This window comes from Sturnira hondurensis, unplaced genomic scaffold (assembly GCF_014824575.4).
Source record: "Sturnira hondurensis isolate 20B ecotype Veracruz unplaced genomic scaffold, ASM1482457v3 Scaffold0014384, whole genome shotgun sequence".
In the NCBI taxonomy this organism is placed as follows: domain Eukaryota; kingdom Metazoa; phylum Chordata; class Mammalia; order Chiroptera; family Phyllostomidae; genus Sturnira; species Sturnira hondurensis.
The window spans coordinates 22,949,891-22,977,230 of record NW_028087015.1 but is presented as its reverse complement, the minus strand read 5'-3'; the positions used below and the strand labels follow the sequence as shown (position 1 = coordinate 22,977,230).

At 36.9% G+C, this 27,340-nt stretch overlaps 1 protein-coding gene across 1 annotated transcript in view; it reads left to right on the top strand.

Annotated features, from left to right (window-relative positions):
* The window catches only part of CDH12 (cadherin 12), a 347,372-nt gene that overhangs the window by 55,353 nt on the left and 264,679 nt on the right, over window positions 1–27,340 (top strand). The gene's annotated exons all lie outside the window — the stretch shown is intronic.

The window sequence follows — 27,340 nt, the reverse complement described above, 5'->3', positions numbered from 1 at the left end:
TGCTTCGTATATAGCAATAGCCAAATAATACAATGTTATATGGGATGAAGAAGTTCAGTGGATGGTTATTCCTTGAATTTTCTAATCCATTTGTTAATTTAAAAATAATAGTTAAAATATATCGAACACTTACTATTCACCAAGCATTGTATTCCAATTTGTATGGAGTTTCTAATTTGGTCTTTATGGCTTCAGTGTGAAATGGTTCTACTATTAACTCCCACTATACAGGCAAGAAACTGAGGTTTAAAGAGTTGAAGTGTTTTCCTCAAGGAAAAATGACCACTAACTTTCAAATCCAGAATATAAAACTAAGAGGTGTGATGCCAGAGACCACATACATGACTCTCCCTTACAAGTTCTTGGAAACTTGGATCCCAGAGACCCACGGTGCTTCTAAGAAGAAAACAAGCAATTTGGCAAAGTCTGTAGACACTCAAAGTAAAACCTGCAACTCAGAGTCTTGTTAGAAAGGCAGAATTTCAAACCCAAACCCAGATCTTCTGGCTCAACATCTGTATTTTCTCAAGAACTTCAGGTGACTCATCTGCACATCAGATATAAAGGTGATTATTCATTTCCTCCCCGACACTATGGCCTTAGGCCCCCCACTTCATCCTGACATCCCTGTCATTCCACACTTCTGTAAAACAAGATAAACTACCAAATTTTCTTTAACAATTAAAGTATGCCTATGTGTCAAGCATATTTTCTGCTAATACTAAGCAGCTTATAAATTATGGTTGTTTTTATCGTTTTCAGTGATGGAGGTTAATAACAGAGGGTGAGGATGGAAAGTTCTTAGTGCTTCTGTCCTTCTGGAGCCCAGCAGGGACTCTAGGGAGGCACACTGGTTGCTCTGGGGACCCCGTCTCCTGGGAGTATGGGCAGGCCAGCAAATTCCAGGTGAGATAGGGAAGACTCGGCAGCCCCACAGCCAACAAGTTAGTGCCCTTAGGAAATAGCAACATGAACTTAGCTGTGCGCTTGCTTCTCTCTCCCTGAGTATGAAACCAGAGAGATCCCTCTCTGCACTACCAAGACCTTCTTTTTTCACCATTATCTGTTTGCAGACATTGAAGCTCTAAGATCAGAGACTGTGTGAACTGGAAACATTATTTTTAGGAGTGTTTTTTCTATGCGGCTAAAATATACAATAAAATCCAGTAACTGTATGTGTGTGTATGTATGTGTGTGTGTGCGTGTGTGTGTGTGTATATATATATATATAATTTTATTTTTATATATTTTATCTATATATATTTTTATAAAGAGAGACTGTTTTCATTTGTACTCTTTAAAAAGTGATTTTTCTTTTTTTTCTCATTAACTTAGCCATAGTCTCCCTGCATATTTAATCTTACCTCTGCATTGCTTCTGGGGGCGGGGTTACTCTTTTAAAAAATGACAATAAATAAAAATAAGCTAAAACCCATGGTAATTTCAGTGAAATTGTATGGCTACTGTCCAAATGCAAACCCCAATTAGGGGACTGTGAGCATGAAGAGAGACAATAGAAGTAACTGAGAGCGATGTCTGAGTCCAGGTACACAAATGTTTGATAAGTACAAGCTTTTAGTTATAGAAATAACAGTAGTGACAGATGCATGAGGCTCAAAGGCAGGCAGTTGACATAAGGAAGTCCAATCTGTTGTTAAATGTATGAGAATTTTAAAGTATAATCCTGATTGATATAAGAGCAAACATTAAAATACCTATAACAAGAGTATTTTTATGGCTCTCTATACCAGATCAACATGTTCAATGTGATGTTATAGAGGCTCTCAATTGAGTTTTTAATATAAGGTGTGTCATATGTATTTCATTTACATTATGGCAAGATTAAAAACTTGCATATATCATAAACACAATTTGTATCCTGATGGCCACTAAGAGAAGTTAAAAGGTATTGTGAGTTGTTGCATGCATACTTTCATTAACAAATGTTGATCAGGATTCTTGTGTTAAAAATGTATTTCTTGTTTTGTAGGTCATAACGATTAAGTGTTGGCAGCCACTAGCATCATTTAGGTAAAGTGTACACTGTATAACACAGGCACATTGTCATGCTAGAAAAACACTTAAATGCTATGAGGTTTTGTTTGTTTGTATGTTTTGTTTTGTTTTGTTTTGCTTTGTATTTTTCTTATACAATGGAAATAGGCAGACAATCACTGTCTATTGCAAGACAGGGAATTGGAATATATTAATATTGAATTTCTGAACTGTGTTATGCTTCAGAAATTTCTGCACTATTAATCTCAACTCTTACTTAGATCGTTTCTTTCTCTACTTATGTGTACGATAATCCTTTTCTTCATCAATGTATTAATTCATTCCATTAACAAATGTATATCTCATACCTGCTATGCCCCTACTTTATGACTGACTGCCTAGAAGCTATTTTCTGATGTAGTTTACATCATTTTAGAAATGAAATCCTTGACTGAATACTTTTTTGTTTATTGTGCCTTGAACCACCATTCACCTCCCCTTCTTCCTTTGTGTCTATTCTGACTTCTGTCTAACTGGGATAGCAAATGGATAGATGTATATTTATTTTGGGAAAGTTAGAGAATTGGGACACATGACAGAACGCTGTGGCCAAAAGCATCTCAATAAAAATGACTACTTTCAAGTTGTACTTGTTTGAAGACAAGGGAATCTGAAAGGTACCTGTCAGGATCCATGCAGCAGCATGACTCACCATCCCTCACAGCATTTCTGTAAGCAACTAAGAACCTCCTTTATGCACAACTTAAGAGATCTAATGGGAAGAACAGAGACCTCATTAAAAGGTGATGTGATCCTAGGTCCTGTAATAACTAGTTGGATGGCTTTGAATAAATTTTAAAAGTTTAAGTTTATATATTGTATGTAAATACATATACAAATACATACACAACTGTAAAATTGATTATATAATTATACACAATATATACATTATAATTATACATCAATTGCTTATAATTAAGTTACATGTATAGTTTATATAATTGTGTATATATGATTTTAATATATGATCTTATCACAAATGTTAATAGCCATTTTCTCACAAAAGATGACTGATTCTCTGGACGTGGGGTTCAAGAAACATGGATTTTTGTTACCATGTTTCCAGAATCCCTCACCTCTTTGGATGAGCACTATAATAGCTCAGAGTTTCTGTGCTGCAACTCAGCTCTTGGAATCTATTTTTTTAAATAATATGCAATTACTCTTTCAATCTGGAAATTCATTTAAATTTCACAAGATTGCCATAACTGTGGTTGATTCTAAGGAATATATGGTTTATTTAACCAGATAATATTTGAAAATTAAATAAAACTTAAATTTCATAGAACTCAAATTGCACAATAATTTCAATTGACTTTTAATGCACACATAGGAAATTTGAAAATGTCATTTAAATTAAGGTAATTTGAATAAAAACGATTACCACTTCAATAAGGTAATATCTGCTTTTAATTTTATATTTAACATTGTATAAATATCCAAAATTATTAGCTTAACATATGAAAATATTGTCATTTTTGAATTGGGGGAAAATAAGGACAGTCACAAGACAAGACAATCAGAAATCTCTAGTGATTCGTTCATTTATTTATGTTGAGGTACATGCAACAATAAAAAATGGAGATAAATCCTGATTTCAAGGAGCTTGCATTCCGAAAAGAGAAAAAAAAGAAAAAGAAAAAAGTTAGTAAAATAGATATAGTGTTATATTAAGTATTGATAAAAGTTATGAAGAATGCTAAAGCAAGACGAATTAGTCACAGGGCTTCCTTGACGGGATATTTGTGTAGATACCTTAAACCATGTGAAGAAAGTGCTTTTCTGGCAGAAGACAAAGCAAAGTCATTGTTCATGATGCAGGGTGAGTTTGTCTTATTAAAGGAGCAGGAAGGTGGCCAGCAGAGCTTTCATAGTTTATCACAAACTTATGATTTATTTTCTTGTATGGTCATATGTTATCTGCATATTGTGTGGATATTAGTGGAGAAGCAACTATCATACAAGTACTAGATACTGTTTGGAAAGTCAAGAGAATAAGATGGAAAACATTTTTAGGGAGGAATTTACAATATTGTGACGTGACTATATCAGACAATAGATATTATGTGTTCCCTGATGTTGGGTAAATTTAATTTAATTTATATAATATTGCAAGGTATTTGTACATGACTTAAAACTTATCTGGCACCAGGTTCTGAATCTGTATATCTAATTGTGTAAATTTGATTTTGGCTGTCTCATGAGTTTCTTGTACACACACACACACACACACACACACTGATGTCTAACTATTGGTATTACTATGCAGCTGACGTATTGCCATTTTTTTCTTACAGCAAGGTCATGAGCACATTTTTATGTGATTCTTATTATTTAATCTAAATAGGTAAATCATTAAAGTTGGTATTAGAACAGATGCACCTTCATAATAAATAAAACTAATAAACAACAACAATAATAACCAATATAATAATAACCAATAATAATAGATAATCAAAATAAACCAATATTTTTTATTATTAAGATTCTCTAATTTATAGATCTTAAAAATTAATTCTATTTCTGAACCACTTATTGGATGGAGAAAGAAAAATAGATTTTTAAAGAAAATAATTTATTTTCTAAAATTGTGCTCTTTCCCAACATCGTGAATAAAAGGACTCACCTTTCATAGATTGCAATAATAGATCTATGCACAAAAAAACTGATCTGAAAACCCTCAAGTAAAAATATTTTGATGTGAAAGTAGTCTAATGAACAATCAGTAAATCAATAAACAGTGTGAGAATTTAAAATGTACTGACTGAGTATATTCTCCTTGACAAAGCTATTCCTTTGGCTCTTGTGGCAGCTTCGTTTTTCCAACTGTTTTTTCCTACTACTACTCTGAGTAGGAATTGCTAGCTCCCTTCCCTCTACTCAGTGTAGGCTTTCTGGTCACTCTATAGTGTAAACAAGAGATCTCATTCATCTCTGACTTTAGTTATCATTTATACTTTAATGAGTTCCCAAATGATATCTCCTGTCACATTCAACTTTAAAATGCCAGACCTATCATCTGCAATTACACATCATAGATGGCATATCACATTCCGAGAGTCCAAAATGCAGTCTTATATTTAAACTCAGATTCATTTCTCTAGTGTTCTCCACTTCAGTTTTTGGTACCACCGTCCACTTGGTTTCTGATTCCAAACCTTATAATGTTCAAGCTACAGTATTTGGAGTCAAACACCATAGTTTGAACACCAGCTCTACTCTATGGCTCTCTGAGTTGGACAAGTTATTTAATGTCTTTGTGCTTTACTTTATGATATTAAAGTAATAATAGTACTACTTCATATGGTTATTGTAAGCACTGAACAAACTAAGAAAGGTGAAATGATTTAAATAATTTGTAACCACAAGTGTTACCTATTGTTTTATTATTATTGTTTACCTTTATATTCCTTGACCCAGATGCTTCACATTCAATTTATCACCAAGTTCTCCCATTCCTAACTCCAAAACATTTTGTATCCCCAGTCTCTTGGTTTTCACCTCTTGGTCAAATCCACCATTATCTACCTTTAAGTTGTAGAGGACTCATATTACTGACCTGCCTAATACTGTTTATGGCTTCCCAATAGTCTTAGGAGAAAGATAAACATATTTAATAACATGAAAACATTGTTGACCAACGGGCTTCAGTCTGCCTCTTCAGTCTCCCTAATATATGTCCCTCACTCATTGCTCACTAGGCTCTCTACTACACACACCTTCCAGTTCTACTAAGTGGTCATGGACTCTTTCTTCTGATGATGTCCTTTTTGCTCTTCAAGTCTCAGCTTAAACATGATTTTGTCCCCAAATACCGGCTCTCTCAGCAGACTAACTTGCTCATGTGCTCACATGGACACTACACACTTTCTATTCATGGAGTTGTCATTATTCTAATTAAATTTTAGTATAACTTTTTGTTCACATCTCCCTAAAAGTTAAGGTCACTGAAAAGGAGAATTATACCATTACGATGCATCACTTTACCCTTGACTTTTGGTGTATAGCTTCACCATAGTAGATGTTCAATAGGTATTTGTGCCTGGCACTAAGCCCTGTTCTCACTGAAATCACAGTTCAGGAGGGAGGCACAGAAAACAAGTGTGAGGAGTGTTACAAAGAAGATATACAAGGTGTTTCATGTTGCTCAGTAGGGTGACAGACAGTCCCTCACTTCATCTACATTGACAGAGAAGGCCTCCATAGAGACACTTTGTGCTTTCAAGCTGAGGTTAAAGTGGATAAGCGTTGGCTGGGTGAAAGTGTTAAAGACTGAGGGGGGCAGGATTAGGGAGCCCCACCTGCCCTCAATCGGGGCAGGAGGAAGTGCAGTGTCTGCAGGACTGAGACGTACATGGCCAGTTCCTGGAATGACCTCAGTTGGCAGGAAGGTATTTCTTTGATGACACATGCATTGTAAGCCTTGGCGCTTTCCCATCTAGTTCTGCTCTAAATCGAGACTTCAGAAACTTCTGACACCTCCCATACTATTCTGTTCTAATCAAGACTTCAGAGACTTTCCGACACCTCTGAGATGAAAGGGGAGATCTTAGTTCACATAGTGGTGTGTTGATGACTCAGGATATGATTCAAATGTAATAAAAACCCTACCAGTAGTAAAAGATATGCCAATTTTTGCTGTAAGTTTGTACAATACACACAAGTGCACACACAGAGGTCTGAAAAATTACATACCAAGGCTGGATTTACATTAAAGTGGAACTGTAGCTTCTTACTTCATACTCTTCTCCATTTTCACACATTATCCATCCAGCATATTTTTTGGAATTGTGTGATCATAACTTTTAAAAATATGTATAAGTTTTAAGCAGAAATATGTATTTAACCTAACTCACATAACTTGACAAGTATGATTGAGTATGAAAAAAATGTATCTTTGGTTGAAAATCATCACACTTATGTTTACCTTGGCTAAAGGTACTGAGGGATGAGCATCATGCTACAATTATGAACTAATATTTGTATAAAGGTAATCATTTTATGTAAATGTAAAGCATGATTTTTCTAGGATTTCTCTGCTTCAACTCATGTCAGCCATGCAAAGGGATAAAAGTTCCAGGGATTTGTTTGGCAGCGTGTTTCTGAAAGGCTGTTTGGTGCAGCTGCCTTCCATTTGTTTCATCAAGAGACAACGCAAAACTACAGTGGATCTTCATGATAAACTCACAGGAAAGGGCCAAGATAGCTTCATTGCTTAGCAACTTGGCAGTAGGAAATGCTAAACTATGACAGTCTTTCACATCTATGAACAGAGATGGACTTTCAAGGGATGGCTCTCAAGCTCAAACGTGATTAAGATAAAGCCACAAGGCCTTGACTTCTATTTCAGCTGATAGGAGGAAGGCAAAATTAGATACCTTGAAATATATTAACAGTAATTTTCTCAGGAACCCTTCACTGGTTTGAGCCCAGTGCTAATCTGAGGAATTAAGCTGTCCTCCTTTGGATGTGGATAAGCACCGAGATCCTCACTGATCACTGGGATTTCCTTTGCTTTTAGGAAAGAGGCTAAATCTATTTAGAAAGTGTGTGCCCAGGGAAGTCCTGAGATCAACAACTTTATGGAAAAGAAACTGACAGTCTGCCATACATTTTCAGAATTTAAAGAGTTGTCGTGGTTGGCTTTTCTTCTGTGCAAATGATGGAGTGGGTGAGAGTGACAGAGTGATGACACCAGCTAGACAGTCAGCCTAGGTGTTCTTCCATGCTGTTCTGCTAACCCTGGTGTTCAGGAGTGCCGCCTTCGATATGAACACACATGCTCTTCTCAACTAATGATGCTAATTTCACCAATTGTTTAGTGGCTTTCTGCACTGAATACTAACCTGAACAGGAGCACAGCAATACTCTAAGTAGTAAATAAAGTATTTTTTTAAATATGAAGTTTATTTTGTTAACTGTAAGGGTCGAATTAATAAATCACAGTGTGTTAACCTCCCAGACTTCTTCAGTGTTTGTTTAGTGGAAGGGAATAATATGTGGGAAAAATAGATTGATGCCCAACTTTACTTAAACGTTAAGTTCTTAAAAGAAAAGTTGTAAAAGTGTACCTGGTTATCGATTGTGTCTGTAAGGTTTTAGTTTATGATTGACGTTCCAATGAGCAACATTTGTTAGTTGACAGGATTTCTATTCATATCTAATTTCTCCATGTGCAAAATGTTTCCTGCATAAGTCAATAAATAAAAAATATGGAATTGACAGAGTCAAAAGTTGGAGAGTAATAAATTGAAAATAAAACAAAATATTAAATTTCTGCTTTTATCTGCATGATGTTATAATTAAGATATTGTAGAAATACCTCAAAATCTGTTTGATCATACTCCTATTCAAATCTGCTCTTAATGGGTTAAACTTTAACTTCATGTTAAATAGGTTTCCACTTGTTAATGGTAAACCTTGGTCTTTGAATTTTGGCTAAGAAAGAATTAAGAGGCAAGGACAGGCAAAAGATTTTTAGAAAGTCACAAAGATAGAAGATAGAAGAGATGATCCATCTCGTCTACATGGACTCAAAAAACAACATGTTAAAGAGGCAAAAGAAGGGGTCTTGGAGCTTAGGAGAAAGAAAGCAAAGGTATGAGCCTTCAGGGAAGAAAGGGGGAGGAAAGTTGTGGGTTTGTGAGAGTGAAAGAGAGAGAGAGAGTATGCTGAGTACTTGTCTTTACCTGGCTTTTACCTGGAGGTCACAGTGGAGCATCACAATACAATATTCATCAGCTTTCCAGATGTGCCCGTTCATGGCCATGGTTTCCACTGCTTGGTTGGCACCAGGGCAGGGGGCCAATAGTTATGGCAACTGGTCCTGATGTCAGCCATGGCTTTGCCCTACCTGGCCTCGCTACTTTTCTGGGTCAGGAGCTGAAACACAACTGAGGTTTAAATGTTAACTCTAGGTCTTAATACTTAAGGGAGTGGTCCTAGAAGGGAGTCATGTAAGGCTATTCTCTGGTTGCCTTTTTTCTTCTCTATAGGCATCTAGAACTACTGAACAAGCAATATGCCAGGGAAGGAAAGGTCAGGGGAAGGTCCAAACAGCAAGACCAGTGATATGAAAGGCGAGGGGTCTAAAATGCTTGAGGAGTGATATGCTACAAAGAAAGGTCACCCTGGAGGCAAGGTCTCACCCTCCAACTGTCTCTTGCTAGGCACCTGGGCCTTTCTGCCCGCTGTGACCTTCCATACCTGGCCAAGCTTCCTGCTCTGCTCTTTCTTCTCTAGCTCCCTGCTATATCACAATGAGTTTGAAAACAATAAAGGACTTTTTGCTAAATTTAAAAGTTACATATTTACTTTCATTTTGTTACAATGTTCTCAATTTTAATTTCTTTAAACGCACCGATAAATACTTTAGAAATCACTTGTAAGAAGAAACAACTAAAAATTTTACCTACATAAAAAAACTTAAATGAATTTACTTACTAGTTCAGAATTGAGTAAGTATAAATCTTTGTTAACGCCCCAATTTTTGTACTATAAAATTAAAAGCAATAACTTTCACACTTTCTTTTTACATTTTTAAAACCATAGCATTGCAGATGAGATACTTAAGCTATTTTATAAAGGAGCAACCTTTAACACTTAAATATTTATAACTCTTGAGCCAAGCTAAAACACTAAATTATTTTCTTTAAACTGTACCTAAAAACAGTAAGAGACCACAAGTACTATTTTTAGTTTTAGAAGACAAGGAAGATCAAGTTGTATTTAAATAACAAATAAAAGTTACCAGAAAGGGAACAAGCTTTTAAAAGGTAAAATATCTCTAGCTCTACAGTCAAAATCTTATTCCTTCCATATGAGTAATTTTTTCATCAATGCACATTTATTGTTTTTTAAACTAAATATATAGCTTAATAAAATACACCTTAATTCTATGATTCTTTCATTCTTTGTTTAAAGAATACGCTGGTATATTTCAAAATTATAAATTTAAGAAATGCATAGTAGTATATAATGAGACATAAGATGCTAATTCAAAGAAATTAAAGACACGTCTGTACCCTGAACTTAATGAGAGTTCACTGCCAGTCATCCATCAGGCCCAGTTTTGTTTTAGCATTATCCGACTACAGTATTTTTACCACCCACATGCCTGTTTTTGGCAACGAGTTCTCATAAATTAGCAAAATAAAATAGTACAAGAATAGACTTGACTTTAAAAATAGATGCCCCTAATTACAATGGAAGGAGAATAGTTAAATGAAAATTTCAACTGCACCAATTGCTTCTGGGAAATTGATGAGACAGATTGAGAGGAACAAACAGTCATAAGCATGGTTATTTTTTACAATTAAAATCACAAATGTAAAGGGGAACTTATAGTAAAGGAAAATAGTCATTAAATCCAATGGTCACTAATCATTGAGAAAAGCACAGTAGTATATTTAGTAAATGTTCTAAAGCAATACCCAGGCTGTCAGAGAGAGAGGGACAGCAAAAGAGAGAGGAAAAGAAAGAGAGAGAGAATATGAATTACTATGAATCACAGAAGAACCAAAAGAACCTATATGGTGATTCAGAATTATATTGATATTTTATTGTTTGAGCTAGTATAACTTGCATGCATAGTCACATACTCTGAGCCACATGGGATAGAGAAATCTAAATGCCAATTTAAAGTACAAAATATGAAAACAAGCCTTTAATTTGTACTGTGTATGTTTGCTGTCAAGACCATTTCTTAGAAAATTTCGTGAAATAAGTTCTGAGTTGTAAGAGGTTCTTAGAAATAGCAAGTGTGCTTTGCTAATCATATTGAAAGGTCAGGTAAGGACAGTGTCACACAGGAACATACTCAAAATTAACACGTTTAGATTTTAGAATGATTCATAAATTTGTGATTTGTTTTTAGTGATGCCAGTTCATACTTGGTGATTTGCTAGTGATCATTTCATGCTCTCTTACATACAATTCAAAAATCATTTATTTTTACATGGAAAGGATTTCACATCCTAAATGGTACCCTGAATCATAACAGCAGACTTTCTTTGATTTTTATCATTCCAATGATGCTTTCAGCAGTCTCTTTTTTTTTTCTCTCCAACCTCATAGCTATATGGCCCATGTAAATTAGGACCCTGGGATTTAAAACTCAAAATAATTGGCTCTGGCCCTAGCTGGTGTAGCTCAGTGGATTGAGCGCGGGCCTGTGAACCAAGGGATCACGGTTCAATTCCCAGTCTGGGCACATGCCTGGGTTGCAGGCCAGTTTCCATCAGGGAACACATGAGAGGCAACTATACATTGATATTTCTCTCCCTCTCTCCTTCCCTTCCTCTCTAAAGATAAATAAATAAAATCTTTCAAAAATAATAATTGGCTCTGGGAAATATAACCAAAGACACTGAAATACAAAACAGGCTGACAGGGACCAGAGAGAAGAGGGGAGAGAATTTCAGGGGAAAAGGGGAAGAAGTCAGAGGAACAAGTATAAAGGACACATGGACAAAAACTATGCTGGGGGCGGGGAATGAGAGGGAGGTGGGGAGCACCGGGAGGGTGGGCCGGGATGGGAGTAAAAGACAGAAAACTGTACTTGAACAATAATTAAAGAAAAAAGAAAAAATAATTGGCTCTGGCTGGTGTGGCTCTGGCTGGTGTGGCTCAGTGGATTGAATGCCAGCCCAAGAACCAAAGCATCACAGGTTCAATTCCCATTCAGGCACATGCCTGTGTTGGGGGCCAGGTTCCCAGTTGGAGGTAAGAGAAAGGCAACCACACATTGATGATCCTCTCCCGTTCTTTCTCCCTCCCTTCCCCTGTCTAAAAATAAATAAAATAAAATCTTTGAAAAAATAAAAAGTAAAACTCTAGATATTTGATCAGTATAGCACTACAATGCTAGAAAAATTATTGTTAATATGAGTGAAACAGAAGTTGTTGTCAGTGTGAATATGACCATTTATAATATATTGTTTATATATAAATTTCATATATACACACACATACATACATACAAAACATTGAAGGTTGACAGAGGCACACACAGAGACAGGCACAAGTCCTTTTTTTATAAGGGCATTTTTGGTCACAAATATAGAGCTTTGAAAAGGTGCTTAGTGGATATACGTATTGCAGAGTGGCATGATCGCTTTGATGAGTCCTGACACGTATTAGAAAGATCTGTTTTGTACGGGGGCATCAGACAGGGAGCCACTCCTGGGCTGTTTGCTTACAAGATTTTCTATCAAATAAAACTGGAAGATGTGCTTTCCCCAGCCAGTCAGATCTTTTAAGGTGGCCACTGCAGCTTTATGGCTCTTCTCCCTCCAAGTGTCTGTGTTGCCAGCTTCCTCATTTCCCAAATGTTTGCTCCCATTACCTTCTCTGTGAACTTGCATTCCCCGGTTCTCCTGCCACCACATCTGACCTCCCAATCTCATTTTACCTGCTTTGCTTTTCCTAATTTTTAAATCACTTACCCTCCTTCAAATATGCCATTTAAGTATGTATAATCTTTATTGCTTTTTTCCTTTCTCCCTCAAAGGAAGACCTGTTTTCTGTCTATTGCGTCCTCCTATTCCAGAGTACTTAGAAAAAACCAAAACCAAAAAACAGCTAGTCCATAATAAGTAATCACTAATATTTCTCGAAAAAAATGAATGAAAAACATCAAAAGTGATGTGCATTTTTAATCTTTTACAAGATGGGAGAGAGAAAATTCCATCGTGTGCTTAGATTTTTAATTTGGTCTATACTCACATTGAAATATGCTTTCATCTCTCATGTAGTCTATTATTAAAATGTTAAGGGACATGCATTTTCAATGGGAGATTTAGTCATTTTTACTCTCCAGTATTGTACTATTTAAAAACAAAACTAAAAGGCACTTCAGGGTGCTTTTTCCCTCTGTGTGTTCAGCCCTTCATTGTGAGTAACTACCCCCGGTTAAGCAATCCCACAGCGTCCACTTAGAGTCTCAGTGCTGCCCTCGCAGTCTTTGCGAAAATGAAAGCTTGGTTAAAGACACAACTTTCTTTTATGGCACAATTTGTCGGCTCTTAAGCTGGATCACTCTCTTTGCTGTTTGATATCCTCAACTGAGCAATTTATGACAGATGTTAAGGCCTACTGTCCATTGCAAACGGCAGATTTTAAAAACTCCATCATCAACATAAGTTTAATGAATAAATGGCTGAAAGCTCAGCAGGTTGGTGGGGGAAGCGCATGGGGGTTTGAGTCTGGCAGCCAGCTTGCTGTTGCTGTAATTAACAATGAAATGTTACATCTCTTGCTTTTTTATGTGGAGACAAGGAAAGTGACTGGGATTATGGAGAGAAATAAATTGACACTGTAGCTTTACAAAGCATCCACAGCTTTAGCAGCTCAGAAAGTCTCCTAAAGCTGTGGATACTTTAGGGAGTCTCTCCAGAAAGTACTTACAAAAATATTTAAAGCTCTAGGCTGAAGAATCTGAACCCTGTAAGAATGAAATAGGAAGGAAAAAAACATTTTCTTTTGTCCCTTCCCTCCTCTCCCCTTGCTTATTTTTTTCTACCCAGCTTATGAAAATATGAAAGACGTATGTAAAGTCTCCCTAAGTGAGTCTGTTTCAGTCAATGCTCCAGCCCTCTCAGAGGCACAGCCCATTCAGCTTTCCAAAAGTGCCAAATGTTCCCATCCCACTCCCCTTCTTCACTCTTCTGATGGGCCCCACAACCACACTGATTATCCTAGAAAATATTTTATTAAGAAAAGAAACAGCTCTGGGGTTTTCTGAATGAGTGATGCACAGTGGCACTGATGCCACCAGTGATGGCTCATGTTTACAGCAAGCTAATAGGTCATAGGTCATCGTCTTTAGCCTTGTTCTTTCTCCAAAGCATTGTGTCTGGACACCTTACTTTTCTCACCTGTGAGAGGTGATGTGGAATTCTGCCATCTTCCAGCTCCCACAATCCGAAGGTGCCATGGAGTGAAAATGGTCGTGCCAGCTTCGTGAATTGGTGGCAAATAAGTGTAGACACTCAGAATAACACAGATTATCTGAAGTTAAGGATCTCATAAAATAATAGTTCTATATAATTATTTTTATAACTGATTATAATTCCTTGGTTTTAAGTATGTACATTTTCATACTTGTGTCTTGATATTCAAAAAAGTAACTGTTCCTCATCCTCAACTATTCTTCAGTTTCACATTTATCTGAAAATACTGTCTGTGGATGATAACAGTTGAAAATGAAATTAAGTTTAAAAATTAACAATATTTATACTGATTAAAATACTTGATTAGTTAAGCAGACTGACAGGCTTTATTTTGTTCGTTTTTATTATTGAAAGAGTATCCACTTAGATATATGTGTGCATAAGTATTCATGTATAAACCTGCAATGGACTAAATGTCCTTGCCCCCCCGCCAATTTCTGTATCAAAATTCTAATTCCTGATGTGATGATGTTTGGAGGTGAGGTCTTTAGGGAGTGATTAGGTCATGGAGATGGAGCTCTCATGAATGACATTACTGTCCTTACATGTGAACACATGAGTGATGTTCCTTGTGCTGAGTGAGGACATTGGTAGGAGGCAGTGGTCTGTGACTCAAGAAGCAGGCCTTCATCAGATACTGTATCTTTGGTGTCCTGGCCTTAGATTTCCAGGCTCCGAGAATGGCGAGAAATAAATGGTCATTGTTGACTACACCTAAGCTCTGGTATGTTTGTTATGGTAGCTAAAAGAGATGAAGGTAGATCCATATACTATAAACAATTTAACTCAATAATTCAAATCAAACTGCCTTTATCATCTTCAGAATTAGCAGTAATTGTCAGTAAATTCATAAAATAGAATTGCCCTTGTTATGACAGTTAGGTTTATACAGTTTTATATTATTTGAAATTCACAGGTTAAAAGTCTTCTTTATCTCCTCTGTCTCAGTTTGTCTTACCCAGTTTCTGAAATGTCAGAATTGCTATAATTATTCTATACATTTATTTTTTATTGTTGTTCAATTACAGTTGTCCCCATTTTCCTTTCTATTTTCCTTTGCTCTACTCACCCCCACCTCTCATGTTCAACACACCCCATAAATGGCTGGGCTGATTTTAGAAAAATGTGCGAGCTATAACTCAAGACTGAAGGGTGCACATGAGACTTCATTATGCAAACTCTTCATAGTCTGAATAAAACAGTCTGAAAGACAAACTTGCCATGTTAAATAATTAAAGATACCCAATACAATTCATTTGAAGAGACTGATACTTTCTGGTTATAAGATACTAGTTAAAATAGAGAAGTACATTAAAAATATTAAATATAAACATTAAAAATCTATTGTACTCATTTCTTATGAATATGAAAACTAACCTTATTTAATGTCAACCTCTAACACTAATGTTAAATTTCAGTTTATGTGTTTAGGATGATCCTTGAAGCACTCAAATGAATATAATTATTATAGACTTTTATCAGTTTCTAAAATAGCAAAATATTCTCTGGTATATTTGTTTGCTTGGGCATGAAATTTGCAATAATTGAAAATAAATATGTTTGATCAAAACAAAAGTCCCTGAGCAAAGCATGGAACATGAAGCCATAAGTCTTTGGAATATTTTTTTATATTTTACTCATTAACTTTTAAAGAGAGGGGAAGGAAAGGAGAAAGAGAGGGAGAGAAACATCAATCTGTGATTGCGTCTGCACACCCGTAAAGTGGGCCCACCCCCAACCCAGGCATGTGCCCTGACTGGGAATTGACCCAGCGACTCTTTGGTTCACAGGCTGGTGCTGAATCCACTGAGCCACACCAGCCATGGCAGAAGTCTCTGGAATTTGGTATGATTGGTAGCTGGAAGGAATCCTGGACCTGAATTGCATAGCCAAGCAGGATGACAACTATGTGTGACTTAAATATCTGCCACTCTCCCTCTTCTTCAATGATCTCCTTCTTTTAGGGTATTTCAGGCTGGGGGGAGTTTTGCCTGGATCAGGCCCCGTGTTTTTTGTTTTGTGTGTATCTCACTACAATGTCAATCAGCCTGGGGACTTCCTTTTTTTGACTTGGTAATAGTCTGGGGCTTCTTCATTAGTATTTGCCGTAAACCACTACTGCCTGCTGCCTCCCTGCTGTTGTCCTCAAGGACTGTGCTGTTTTTTGCTCTCCTATTTATCCACAATACCTCTTGTACAAGGCTGCTGTGTATCAGTTATCACTGAAGTCTGAGACTAGCCGAAGGGGAAAAATACGAATACAAAACAGTGACAATTTAAAATTGCAGATGTTTACTATAACTGGCCAAGGTGTCTAAAGGGAAAGAAAATAATGTAAACACAGAAATAGCAAAGGCACCTCTTTAGGTTTAACTCTCTGTAGGTCTGTCCACCAAGCTCACTTTGCTCTTTCATTCACTTCAGAATATTGTACCATTTCCCTCCAGAAGACGTCTCATCTTCATCTCCTCCTCTCTCCATTCCTTTTGGGGGCTTTCACTCAACAATCCAGTGGGGTCATAATGCTTTTAACCAAAGACTTCAATCTCTCTCTCTCTCTCTCTCTCTCGCTCATCTATCTATCTGTGTAGATGGGTTGATTGAAACATCAGTGAAAGGAAAGGAGTTCTTAAAGATAATATACCTTAAAAATTTGCCCAGGTAGTCCACAGAGATAGATATTTTATATTTTTGCAAACAACAATTTAAATTATTCTTTCTATAACTTTTTGCCTTTTACCCATGCGCACTGATCCTTAAGAAAAAAAAGGCAGTTTACATGGCCTTTCAAGCTCCCATCAGCAAGTAGAAAACCAGCAAGGGATCTGAGATCACTGTCCTGTATTTCTTTATATTAGGCCAGATCTAATTCTTAGGTAGGACTCTCTATCCAGCCAATGTTTCTGTAAATTAAGAACTTCTTTCCTTTCACTAATGTTTCAATCAACCCGTCTACATAGATAGATAGATGAGCAAGAGAGAGAGAGATTGAAGTCTTTGATTAAAACTGTTATGACCCCATTGGATTGTTTATCTTTCCTTTGGTCTGGACTATCTGAGAGCGTTTCCTGCAGTTCCATGAAGGGGATGGAGAAATGCTCCCACATCCAGCTGTGGAAATCATTCCCTTCCAATGAGAGGGTACGCAAAGATGGTGGGAAAGAGCCAGGCTCAGGGTCCATCTCACCACGGAAGCAGGTGCCTGGGAACAGTGGCAGAGCCATTTATTCGCTCAGGAGAGGCATTTTGCCATTCTGATTCTCAAACTCTGTGATCGTTTTGGGAGAGGCATGCACTACTAATACTAACAGATAAAACTAGTCTACCCTAGCCCATCAACTATGGACTCAACATGGGTCAGGGCTGTAGTCAAGGCCACACAAGTAATCACCTACAAAACCAACATACATGGCAAACTGGTAAAGAAACATTCCCTGAGTATGGTAGCGATGTCTAATAAATTGGAAAACTAATATCCCATCTAAACACAGTAGCCAATGCTAGACTCCAAATTCCTACTTTCCCGGTGTCCCGAAAGATAGTTAATGTTTTTAAATTTACTTAAAGATCTCAGTTAAACATATATTGATACAGAGATTTGTGTGGTGGTCACAGTTGTTTTATTAAAATTAGCCTAAAACTAGAAACCTCCCAAAAGTTCATCATCAACTGAATGGCTTAATTGGATCAAATAAATACAATGAATGGATACTATTCATACAATGAAATACATTCACCCATAATAAGGAACTAATGACTCATATACTCAGTGATATGGAAAATTCTAAACAATTATGCTCATATAAAGAAATCGGAAACAAATTATTACATACTTATAATGCCATTTCTGTAAAATTTAGAAAACATAAATCTTATCCATGGGGACAGAGTCTAGGTCGGTGGTCGCCTGTTGTCAGGGGCTAGAAGAACAATGGAGAACTTCTAAGTCTATTTAAATTTATTCTTCTAGTTTTCATACTCAAGATTTTACATCTAAAAAAATTTCCCCTGATAAAAATATAAAAATAATCAAAAGCTTTATTTTTAAGTTCTTACCCTACTTTGTCTCTCGGTGTCTTCTGTGCAAATGTCTTTATGTAATAATTGACATGAATTGTTTCTGCTTTCACGATTCATCCCAACCCTTACACTCTCAGGTTCTTTTACTGAAACTTACTCAAGGGCAAAAATCCCTAGTGGGAAAGCATTTCCCATAATTCTCAACATTTAAAGTTAGTAACTGCCTTTTTAATTGCTTTTTTTATTTCTATTTATGTCTCTTTAAATTATTATCCATCCTCAGCTTGAGATTTCTGTCTAAGGTTTTTGGTTCCTTCTTATGTCTGAAATGGTCTTTCTGCAATCTCTCTGTTCAGCTTTTGAAACACCTCCCTGAATCCAGAATTCCACCAGTTTTATTTTTCATGGTTTTTAAAAATATTCCTAAGGTAATGCTTTCTAAATACTTACCTCTCATTTACTTTTGAGCTTGTCCTGACATTGCACATAAACTCATCATATCTCAAATGGAACATAGAGTCTCTTTTACCCCAAACACCTTGAATCTCAAATTTAAACTTCAGCCTATAATTCAACTCTTCACTTGCATCTATTATGCCATTTATTTTAGTGAAATACCAGGATTTNCAAATGTCTTTATGTAATAATTGACATGAATTGTTTCTGCTTTCATGATTCATCCCAACCCTTACACTCTCGGGTTCTTTTACTGAAACTTACTCAAGGGCAAAAATCCCTAGTGGGAAAACATTTCCCATAATTCTCAACATTTAAAGTTAGTAACTGCCTTTTTAATTGCTTTTTTATTTCTATTTATGTCTCTTTAAAGTATTATCCATCCTCAGCTTGAGATTTCTGGCTAAGGTTTTTGGTTCCTTCTTATGTCTGAAATCGTCTTTCTGCAATCTCTCTGTTCAGCTTTTGAAACACCTCCCTGAATCCAGAATTCCACCAGTTTTATTTTTCATGGTTTTTAAAAATATTCCTAAGGTAATGCTTTCTAAATACTTACCTCTCATTTACTTTTGAGCTTGTCCTGACATTGCACATAAACTCATCATATCTCAAATGGAACATAGAGTCTCTTTTACCCCAAACACCTTGAATCTCAAATTTAAACTTCAGCCTATAATTCAACTCTTCACTTGCATCTATTATGCCATTTATTTTAGTGAAATACCAGGATTTTCCTTTGAATGTATCTCTCCCATCCACCACATATCTGTAATTGTTCTGGTGAACAGTTTACGTTTGCAATTACTGTAATACTTATAGAAGTGTTCCATTCTTGTTTTCTCTAATGTGTCCTACACATCACTGCTAAATTACATCACTAAAGCACCACTCAGTTTGCATGCCTAATCTGCTTGCCAGTTTTCGGTGGCCATCAGAAAATTTCATCTGAATCAAACAAAAATAACTGAACAATTATATCTTGAAAACTGAGAAACATCAAGCGTGAGCTGATGATCAGGCATGGAGAGATGAATGAGGGTGCCCAGTATCTTTATCCCAACATTCAAAGAGCTTCTCATTTTGTTTTCAACCAGCGTTTTTTGTCAGTGTTATTTCCTACAGATTGCTTCCAAGCACTCTGATTAAACCCATTGAAAAAATTTTGCTCAGAGCTTGCCCAAATTTATTTTTTTGGCTGAGGTTTTTCTCACTTTCCTAAATGATGCTAATAACTGTAAGCACAAAAATTATAAGTATCATTCATAGAGTCCATAATGTAGATCATTCTTCCTGCCATTTTGCACCCATGCCTGTATTTCTCCTTCACGGCACTACCATGAAGCAGGGTTTGTTTTATCCACTTTACAGTTGAAGAAATGGAATCTCAGAGGTGTTCCCTAACTTGCTATAGTCACACAAATAGTAAAATCGAGCTGGTTGGGCACGTGCAAACCCCTCACACTTTTCCCTGGGATACGCTGCCCCATCAGTGTAGTACATTTTCCTTTCTAGCTTTGTCATACCTGGCTGATGGGCTTCAGTTGGTGGCAGTATCAACCCATAATAAAAAATTTGCTGGTTGGATTCCTGGTCAGGGCCACATACCTAGGATGTGGGTTCCATTCTCCAATACAGGCATGTACAGGAGGCAACCAATTGATGTTTCTCTCTCACCTCGATCTCTCTCTCTCTTCCTTTCTCTCTTTAAAAACAACAGGGGAGAGGGGAGAGAATCACAGGGGAAAAGGGGAAGGACTCACGTGAACAAGTATAAAGGACGCATGGACAATAACTAAGGTGGGGGGGCAGAGATGGGAGGGAGGTGGGGAGCACTGGGGGGGCAGGGCTGGGAATATAAGAAAGAAAACTGTACTTGAACAAGAGTTAAATAAAAAAATTAAAACAACAACAACAACAACAACAAATGTCCTCTGGTGAGGATAAAAGAAAAAATTCAATCTTTAGTCTTTTCAACTTGGAAGTTATTATTCCTCATCACCGTGAGCATATTTTGCAATTTAAACTTATTTTGTTTCTCGTCACTTACAAGCTTACATTGTAGTCATCTGTGCACAAGCTGTCTCTACAAGATGCTAATGATGTGAGGCAACGATGATCTCTTGTGTATCTTAAAATCCACATTTACTCAGAGGAGGTAGCCAATATTTATAAGATAATGGGATATACAAATATGCATACTTCTGGCCTACTAGAGCATTGATTTAGAATATTGAGAAATCAGTGAAAAGTATGCTTAACAGTTTTCATTCAAAAATACTTATTGTTGTAAATACTAACACCTCTTGTACATTTCCTGAACTGCAGTTCTCATTGAGAAAATTAAATGAGGAAAAATCCTCGATGAGAGGTTATCTGGGAAGAACAGGTATAAATAAATTAAAAGCACTGTTCTGTTCTATTTCCATTAATTATCTTTTACCATAATATTAAGTTTATGTTTAGAGTGAAGTGTATGTACTCATAGGAGGGTGTATTTACTTCTCCAGAAGAATCGTGTGTTAAAAATAAAGGGGTTATACTTTATTTTTGCCATTTGTGTGAAATAAGAGATATATATTTAAGTGTATAAAACAATACCTATATTTAACAGAAATAACTATATTCTTCACATAAATAAAATAAAAAACTTTTGGGCAATTTCTCATGGGATTACATTTTGCTTGATTGACAAAAAATAAGTTTCTTTGCTATGTAAATTTTTTCATTTAAGAGGAGGGTGCATTATCTTTCTGAGTATTATTATGTACCTTCAGCACCTACTGTTTCTATCAATTCCAAGTGCAACCTCTACTTTGCCCCTTTCCTTTTCTAATTGGCAGTAGGGGCATCATTTCTGGTCAAGATCAGAAGCTCATCTGCCCATCTAACCCTGAACATCAATCTAACAAAAGAGCAAATGCATTAGCATCAGAGTCATGGTTAATACATACAAAGGTCCAGTGAAGAGCAATGATATACTTGGACTCCTCCATCAATCTCTGGCAGCTCAGAAACTAAGTGTAATGAGCAGTAGGTCACAACCTACAGCTTTCATCAAGGGCCCCCCTAGGGATGGCAGGTCATACACACAAAACGGTAACGGCAGGTCATTCCTCTGAGTCAGAAAGTATCCCTGTGTATCTAATTCTACAAGTAAAACAAGATTGAGACGCACAATAACAGCTTATATTACCTTAGTGGTATCTCATTTAAAGGTCTTTCCAGAGCCGCCTGTGGCACTACGGACTCCCTCGCTGCAGAACAATGCTGGCCCACGCTACACAACACACCCTCACATGACAAAGCTTTCCCAGTCTGAGAGTCATTTGCGTAATGATATATTCTGGAAGTGTAGGAATGAATTTGAGTTTTTGGAGTACATAGAAAAGTAAAAGGCATGAATAGTGCTCAACTTTAAAGTTTTGAGGGAAAAAAGATAAGATTTAGGTTAATATTAACCTAATATTATGTGGTTCAAAAAACACAAGTTATTGTTCTAATTTTTGTATTTAAAATTTCTTCTAAAATATTATTGCTTATTTAATTACTTTATCTATCTTTTTATTCATATTCAACATCCCTCTCATTTTTCATAGTCTTCCCTTTAAGTGGGTTTATTTTAAAAATCTCAGCATAATCTTTTTTTGATAGGCTTAAAAGCAATATATGTGACTTTTTGTGAGTAGTCAATACTTTGCCCATGTAGAGACATTTTTCAGGACATTTTATCCTCTTCTGTAAAATTAGCCAGAAGTCTCTCTTTTAACACACATTCTTTGGCTCATTCTTCATTTGATTGCATTTTGCTTTTTTTCAGCGGCTCATCAGTGTGTAGGGAACATTAAGTGACCTGTTTCAGCCTTTATATAATGTCACTGAGGATAATATTAGAAAATGGTCATTTCCGTAAAATCTTGACAATCAGCAGTTTGGCATTTGCAAAGCTCGTAACCAGACTTTTTGACATTGTTGCCACTTCTGCAAGGGATGAGGTGGAGGTAGGGGTGAGGCTGAAGACATGAGAGGCTGCAACTATTCACTAATAGAGTAATTACCTACTTTATAAATAGAATAAGTTTCTAAGTGTATCAAATATATGCAACAAATAAATAACAGCAAAGAATATGACATTTTTAGAGTACAATCACTTTTTCTTGATGTTTACTGTTTTATATGTTATTAAAAGCACACAAGTAATGTATATGCAAGATAAAGTGATGTCTGAGAACAGTTTGTACACCTTTATATATGTACACCAATCATCTTCCCAGGATGGATAGAGTTTCTGTCATTCTTTTCATCTCAGATCAAAGAAGGATGTGATGCAGCCAGTAGCATTTTCTTAGTGCTTCATAACACCTAACAGTAGAAAATGAGGTGCACAGCAGACCACATTAGTTTTTATTTCTCTACAGGACAGACAGAAGGGCCACTTAGGGAGCTGGTGGCTCCAACTTGCCTTTGATAGGATCGCGTGTCCCGGTGACCTGAATGGCTGAGTGCATTTCCCTGAGTGCTGCACTGGGCACCAGCAAGCAACTTGTAGTCTGTGGAAAGTGAAGTCCATTATTTTAATGTGGATAAATGCCCACTTTTATATCCTCTGGTCTATGCATACTTTAATTCTATACAAGCTTTATTTAAACCCATGGTATGTTTTACTTACAAAATTTAATGTAAATTTTGGAAAATACAGTTCCTCAACAGAAAAGCAGCTTACAGAATTCCTTTTCCCCAAAACTGAATTAAATAAACAAATTATTATTTTTTAAAATAGCCCAGTAAAATCGGAGGCTAGCACTGACCACTGTGGCTTGGTTGGTTGTGTGTCATCTCACAAAGCAAAAGGTCAGAGACTCCGTTCCAGATCAGGGCGCATGCTTGGGTTTGGGGGAGGGATCCCCAGTTGAGGTGTATACAAGAGGCAGCCAATCAATCTTTCTCTCTCACTTGATGTCTTTTTCCCTCTTTTTCTCCCTCCCCTCCATTCTCTCTAAAAATAAGTAAAATCTGTAAAAAAGAAAAAAACTGAAACAAGTTAAACAAACATTCAAGAAATCAACAAAGTGGTTTTCTTTGCAGGAGGGGTTGTAGTTTGACAGAAAGAAAGAACAACATCTCAAAAACCTCACTGATCTTCTTGAACCAAGGATAGAAGCCAGGCGTGCTGGCCAAGAGGGAAATGATTGGGGTTTATTTACCTGGAACTCATCTCAATGTGAGTACATGAAAGTTGAGGTCCGGGAAAGAAAATTACTGAAGCATTCGCATTCTCCCACAGATAATGTTAGTAGAAATAGAATAAAGTGTATGATAAACCACTTTATAAGCTGGAATATAGTAAACACAGAAAAAGATGTCTAAGCAGGTCAAGGCAAAACAAAAGAAGAAATATAGCTATAGTAAAACTCAAATCTTAAAAATATAAATATTTTGAAAAAAATTACCAACATATATGCAAGGAGGGAGACACATAAACCTCACATGGGAACAAACAATACATCCTTTTGAATATACTTGCTCTCTTTTCTTCTATTATTATTATTATTATTATTATTATTTGAAGGGAAATAATGCAGCAATAAAATTACTAATGAAAGCTTCAGATGACCACATTTTATGTACTGCTTTCACTGACGATCTAAATAAACATCTCAGGCACCTGTTCTGAAGGGCATAGTCACACTGCTACCAAACCAAGGTGGGGGTTCAGCTGCCCCCACCAGTCACAGGCAAATTCTGGAGGCAGAGCTAAGTGAGAAGAGAGAGAGGTCTTACTCAAGTGCTGCACAGTCTGGAAGAATGGCAAACTCTTGTCCCAAAGCCCTTCTCCTTTGGGAAAGCCAGAGCAAAACCCAACCACACTCAGCCGGATCAAAGCCAAGGCAGCATCCAGAGTTCCTTCTCCCATTTTAAGTACTGTCCCCCGGGAACTGCAGGTAGCCATTAAGTGGTCCTGCGGGCAGCTCAACCTTTCTCCCAGCCACTGCCAGGCCTCAGACTTGCTCCCTGAAACCTGTGTGTGGGTCCAGCACCACAAGAAGGTGCTACAAATACATCAGCCCTTATGTTCACAGGGTGGGCAAGAGATCTATCTGTACCTTCCTTCCTTTGGGTTTATATTTGTCTTCTCTGGTGGGCTGGACCAAGTGCTTTCTCAGCCCACATTTCTGCACGCTCCGGGAGGGTCGACTCTCCCAACCCATCCCTTCCTTTCCCCCATGTAGACTGACTGCTTTCTTCCATACAAGCACCTTTTCCTGACCATTCTGACTATACCACACATGTGCATCCCCTCCATCCTACTCCCAATCAGGAAGTGAAAGGGGCTAGGTGGGCTTCCCCCGGCCCCTAGTCCAACTGTCTCACTAGCTTCACGTGTGTTCCATGCAATACTTCCTCCTGTTGCCATCTTGACCTAGGATGGAGATTTACCACCAGACTATCTATATCAACACAAGATCTAAACTGCTGAGGGTAAAAAAAAAAAGAATGCCCCATGCCCCTACACATTCTGTGGGCAAAGAACAGACCTACATAAAAGTACACCAAGGTGAAGATCACAGCCAGGGAAAGAGAAGCTTAAAAAGACCAATAGAGAATGTTATTTACATATTAAGTAACTGAGACAAAGTAGGAGGAAAGCAACATAATGAAAAAGAAGAGTCTGTTCTTAAAAAACACATTCCAAGGAATCAAATACCCACTGCACTCACATAAGCATATCCTCCTCCACGGTCCACATCCCCAACCAGAGCGGTGTGTTTATTGTAACTGAGGAACCTGCATTATCAGCCAAATTGATCATCATTATCACCATTCCTTAATTTATATTGCCCGTCACTCTTGATGTTGTGAGTCCTGTGAGTTTGGACAAATGTGTCCATCATTATGGCGTCATGTAGAATTTTCATTAACCTAAAATCCTCTGTGTTGTGCTTATTCATCCATCACTTTGCTCCCAAACTCTGGCAACCACTGATCTTTTCACTGTCTCCTTAGTCTTTTTCGTTTCCAGAGTGTTGTATAGTTGGGTTCATACAGTAGGGAGAATTTTCCATTTGGATTCTTTTTTTAGTTTCTAATATGCATTTAAGTCTAGTACATTTTTGGTGGAGTCGATAAGGTTTTCTATGTACACTATCATGTCTTCTGCAAACAATGACAGCTTTACTTCCTCCATTCCAATTTGGATGCCTTTTATTTCTTTTCCTTGTCTGATGACTTTGGCTAGAACTATGTTGCAACTATGTTGTTCCAGTACTATATTGAACAGAAGTGGTGAAAGTGGACACCCTTGTCTTGTTCTTGATCTTACTGGGATTGCTTTTGGTTTTTGCACACTGGGTACAATGAGATACCCCTTCACACCAGTCAAAATTGTTATCATACACAAATCAACAAACACCAAATGCAGGCAAAGTTGTGGAGAAAAGGGAACCCTAGTATACACTGTTGTGGAAATGCAGACTGGTGTGATAACTATGAGAAACAATATGAAATTTCCTCAAAAATCTAAAATGAAACTGCCTTTTGACCTGACAATTCCTCTACTGGGATTGCTCCCTAAGAATCCTGAAACACCAATTCAAAAGATTCTATGCACCCCAGTGTTCATAGCAGCACAATTTACAATAGCCAAGTACTGGAAACCGTCTAAGTGCCCATCAGTAAATGAGCGGATCAAAAAAACTGTTGTACATTTACACAATGGAATACTACACAGCAGAAAGAAAGAAGGAACTCCTACCCTTCACAACAGCATGGATGGAACTGGAGAGCATTATATTAAGTGAACTAAGTGAGGAAGTGAAAGACAAATACCATGTGATCTCACCTATAAGTAGAAACTAATCAATAAAACAGACAAGCGAGCAAAATATAACCAGAGACATTGAAATAAATAACAAACTGACAGTAACCAGAGAGGAAGTGGGAGAGGAGTAACAGGGGAAAGAAGGGGAAGGGTGATCAAAGAACATGTATAAAGGACCCCTGGACAAAGACAAGCGGGGGTAATATTGAATATGGGATGTGGGGTTGGGTAGGGAGGGAAGAGGAGAGTAAGGGGGGAATGAGGACAACTGTAACTGAGCAATACAAATAAATAAATGATATGCATTTATGGCTTCTCCTTACTTTTTCATGACTTGATTGCTCATTTCTTTTTAATGCTCAATAATATTCTATTGTCTGCAAGTCCAAAATTTATTCACCTACTGAATGATGTCTATGTTGCTTCCAAATTTTAACAATTATGAAAAAATATATATAGTTATATAATGTTTACATACTGCTTATGTAAGCATTATATATATATAATGCTTATGTATGCATATATATATAATGCTTTTGTAAATATGTATATATAGACTCAAAAACCAAAAAACCTGTAAGTTATTTATAACAATTGTGTATTTCGTCTTACATGTTTAAACTTCAGTCACCTTCAAAGTCCTCTCCATTTCAAGTAATACACCTATTAAGATGTTTATTTCATTGCTCAAAACAGTTTTTTGAACTTGTCAGTTTTGATGCCTTTTAGGGCTTCTGCCATTTTTTGTTTCACTTCTTTCACATCAGTGAAATGTTTCCCTTTTTTGGATTTTTTTATCAGGGGAAACAAACAAAAAATTCACGTGGTGCATGATCAGATGAACAGGGGAGGTAGGGCAGGGACATCATGCTGTTTATTTCAACAACTGCTAAATAGTGGACTGTGTGGGCAGGTGCACTCGGAAATCACCATGTTGTGAAATGGGCAAACTGACTAAAAGAGTCTTCAAAGAAATTCACTGAAGCTGAATGCAGCTTCTCACAACAACGCCAGCTGCTGCACTGATACAGATGGGCCCCTA